Consider the following 4,718-nt stretch of genomic DNA (forward strand, 5'->3'; position numbering starts at 1 on the left):
CAGCATCCAAACAAAGATGTGAAGAAGTGCAGTGTCACCTGCAAAAATCAAAACAAATGAACAGAGCCAGGCTCTTACTGATTACCTCACAGGCAATGTCACAGCAAAGGGCCACATCTTGTCCTTGGTGCCACCAGTGTAATTTGCAACAAGAGCAGTGCCTATAAACATTTCCATTATATTCTGGTTATAAGTGGGACAGTGCATATGGTAATCTGGGAAGAACTGCGTGCTTGAGTATAGGAAACCAGAGTATGTAATAAAATGAATCTCTGAGATATGTGGATGGCAAAGGTACAATGTGGTTTCTCAGTTGGCTTAAACTAAGACTGCCACTGAAAAGCAGAGCCACTCCTCTTTTTGCTGCCCCCACCTGCATGGTTTAATAATTTCACTGAGTGAGTGAAATTTTCAACCAGCTCAGTGGAGGTGGCTTGGGGGCACTTAATTTGACATCACCAGCTCAGAAGAACTAGGGAACTTCTGATCTTCTAGGTCCAGATACATGCCTTCATTACATCATGACACAGGACCGGGAGAAGATGTATGTACTGACCTTTTCTACCTTGCAGAAACCTAGGTCTGTATGCCAGAAGGGAACACAACACGGTGTGGGAGATCCCCACCTGGACATCAGGGGTGGTCAAAGCTTTTACCCCTCAGGTAGAGGCATGGAAAAGGAATACATGGAATTGTAAAATGCCATTTGTGAACTCTGCTGAAGTGTGGGAGATAATTCTCTTAAAGACCAGTCAATAGACTCAGTCACAGGCTCTTGAGATGTCTTTAGCCTTTACCACTGAACCTAGCTCTGTCTAAACTTGGGCAGGATTGATGTGGCTTGTGATGACTTCTACACCAGAGGACGTACATCCAGCTTGGCTGGAGATCAGACTAGCCAAAGGAATATCACTGTCAATAAGTTACGGTTTCCAGATGCCAATGCCTTTTAACATTTCTACCACAAAAGTGCTACTGGGATGTGCTTTCTATTATCTAATTTGGTGAAGCCCAGCCTTATTTAACATTATTTCAGAGTTTAATATAGTTTGTCTTTTTTTAGGTTACAGGACCCACAAATCAATATGTATTGAGTTAGACAGCCACAATGAGATAGTTAATGCTCATCCACCCTGCTTTGAGCACTACCTGTATCGACTAGAGAAGGCAGAACTGGCTTCTTACACTGAACAGGAAGGAAAAAATCCCACTAATGACATTGCCAAGTACTAACCCTAAGTTATTTAAGTTGGAATTTTTACTGAATTAAACTCTTAGTTCTTCCACACTGAGCAATGACTTTTCCAAGAAAGCTCATAGGCATGATGAAACATGAAGTTTCTAGCTGCACTGTGTGTTTTATACCCTATGGCTAGTTTCAAACACATTAAATGTAAGAATGTTGCAATCTGACTTAGACTGACACACATGTTCTTTCTCTGTTGAACTCATTTGCACTTCACTTAGAAGTTTCTATATAAACCCTGGTAACAGCAAATTTATTGAGGGTGTTCGGTGAGTAGGCAACACTATAAGGCCATCTACGCAGCTTATTTTTACACAGAGACCTTACCAGCTCGTGGCAAGTGGTTATCTTACCTGTAACAGCGTGAAAGGGTTTAGCTCTATAAAGCACCAGCTGTCAATTCCAATTTTTTCACAAAGCTCAAAATACTCAGCATTTTCCTTCAAACACTAGTGTTTAGTCCTGTGTGATCATTCACGGCTCTTCTCTACCTCTGATTAAATGCAAACACATTAATGGCTTTATGATTAATGAGAAGAGCCTGGAAATGTCATTATTCACAACTTAAAGCTCAATGGATAAATGGGAATAATCCTGAAGCATTTGTCTTAAAATTAGCAGAATAATATGTAGATAATTATAAGATGACAAAAAACGCAAATAAAAAGCAAATTTCAGACTGGCACTTATGAATGACCTGGAAAGACAATTTATGGTATAGGGGGTGTGGAGGGGATGTGTTCTTCTCAGGCCCACCATGGCAGGATCCTGAACACAGGCAATGATTGTTTAGCATTACTATGATACCCAGAGATAATTTAACTTTTCTAAGGGCAGTGCTCAGCGTCTCAGCTTTGTTTACTAATGCTGAATAGAAGACGATGCCTCAAGCAGCTTTCAATCTCTAGGGGATTAAATGGACTATTGCCCAAAGCCTTATCAAATTATTACTTTTAGTAAGAGACTAGAAAGAAGTCATGCCCAACCTTGGTTTAACATCGTACAACACCAGGGCCAGAGCAGTGCCACATACAGAAAGAAATGCAGGCTCCTTACATTTGTCACTTCTCTGGATTTGGTGGGTGTGTAGTGATGGGGTATTTTCCACCTTTTTTTAGGTGGAAACAGAAACACAGAAGCAGTGAAAAATCACGATGTTCTGTGACATCAGACGTTTATTCATATGCCCAGGAGACAGCATTCGTAAAGGAATCAAGCCAAAACCACTGGTAAGATTTTTTGTATCATAACAGTGTTTAAGTTAGGGAAGAACATAAACTTGTTGCTATTTTTTTCCAACTTTGCTCTGTGTCCCAGTCTTTATGTCTTTACCCATTATTTTCATAACTCTGAATGAATGTTTTGTGTCTCATACAAGAGTAGTTTTCTGGAAAAAAACCACTCTGTCCCTTGTATCAAGCTCTGTGAAGAAGAAAATACTGCACTCACCTCTATTCAACTGTCTCCACTGGCAGAAAAGACGGTAAATAAAGTCTTGGTAACTCTATAAATAAATGTCTTTAAGGGAGTAAGTTGTAAACACTTTGTTGATAGGGGTATAGTTAGGTTATGACGATGGCACTGACACTACGTGGCTATGACCATGCAATATGCCATTTTAGTTACTTCTTGTGCAGTAAACAAAATGTGTGCAAAGACCTACACTAGCCTTACCTTTAATTAATATTCCTAATACACTTCTTTCTTTAACTGTCAATTCCTGCAGAGAGACCTTTTCAAACAGAAGTTTCTCTGTTCATTTTTATCAGTATTGAAGCTGTTCTGAAAGTTTTCTCCCTTCCCTTGGATCTTGTACCTCACTTAATACTTTAGGTGTTGTGAGTGTGTTTTTTTTTTTTTTTTTTTTTTTTTTTTTTTTTTTTTTTTTTTTTTTTTTTTTTTTTTTTTTTTTTTTTTTTTTTTTTTTTTTTTTTTTTTGTTTATTTGCTGTTTTTTTGTCGCTGTTGCTCTTTTTCTTTTTTTTAAGATGCAGTTAAACATTATTTAAAGAGACCAACAACCTCAAAGATTTAATGTTTCATGCATGTGTCATTTCATGAGTGGATGAGCCCCCCTCTCACAACCTTTGTACAATTTTGTTATGAAGTCCACAATGTTTACGGATGAGATTATAGAAGGTCTGTCTTGTATTTCTTCTCCTTTCAAAAGAAAGTTGTTCTTTAAAATGCATCTATTTCTTGTTTTGGTTCTAGATAAAACTGTTTACTTTGCTTAAAAGTAGTGAAGACCCTTGCAGAGCTTTTTATCACACTGCATCTTCAAAATGTTGACAGGAATGGAGTCTTTGAGTCTTTGATAATGGCTTTTTTTTTTATTATGCACTATTCTCTTCAGTGTCAAATATGTGCTCTTCCAGGGAGACTTAAAAAGGGAGTGTCCACTCATTGTCCTAGTTCATAAAGAGCAGCTGAAGTGGAAGCAAAATTATCATTAAAGAATTTTCCTGGAGATCTTCCAAGGAAAGCCTCAAGACTGAGCAAATGAGAAAGGCAATCTCCATCAGTTACACCTGACTGTTCAGAGAATTAGGCTTGTTATAGGAACGATAACAGATGCATTTTCTGTCACTGGGAGGCTTGCTGGCAAAGCTAGAACCAGAGGAGGAACTTTGGACTGTGCCCAAGTCACCCCATGCTAAGTTTAGTGATGATACAGTTCATACCTGCTGCAGCTTATTTGGAGCTGCCACTCATGTTTCTTGGCTGGTGCTGGCAGGGGTGTTGTGCACTCTCCTCCACCCATCAATACAGGGAGTGATGTTTCCAGGATCCAAGGCTGATCCAAGCCCATCCAGCTGTTCTGGTTATGTCACTGATCAGCTAAATAATGAGCAATAATATCCTTTTTGCCTAAATGGGAAAAAGGTCATTTAAGACAGTCTTGTCACACCAGGGAGAAGAGAGTGGCATGTGTGTGTTGAGAAAGGGGATATAAAAAGAGATAGAAAAGTAGATTTGCACCTGAACAGCTTACAATAATTACAACCTCTAGTGCTACTGTAATACAGCTGAATCACAAAAATATCTGAGCATAGCTAATTTTAACCTTCATGGTTATTATCTCTGGTTTGACAAACAACCGTGGCCAAAGGCAGACGGCAGCCTTTTGTTGCTAAGTCCCCTGTCTAGATGAATACTGCTATACTTTGCATCCAAATACAGGTGCAAATACAGCTGCATAATGGGATCAGGTAGCAGAGCTACCACAGTGTTCCACCACAGTGTTCCACTGACCAGTGACTGGAGAGGTGTTGGGACAGATTCACTCTGGGGCAGTAACAACCAGAATTTTCTCTGATAAAGTCCTAAGTCTTTGATGTTAGGGATGGAAGCCAAAAGAAGGGAGGTTGGCCCCCATTAGAACTTCTGATCTCACTATAACTTCTACAGACAAATCATCCAAACTCCAAATGGATGAAATCAGAAACAAGAGCACCAGGGATGGAATTTTT

The sequence above is a fragment of the Empidonax traillii genome, unplaced genomic scaffold, assembly GCF_003031625.1.
Source record: "Empidonax traillii isolate 1590-97213 ecotype Southwest subspecies unplaced genomic scaffold, ASM303162v1 scaffold1582:size342851, whole genome shotgun sequence".
Classification (NCBI taxonomy): Eukaryota; Metazoa; Chordata; class Aves; order Passeriformes; family Tyrannidae; genus Empidonax; species Empidonax traillii.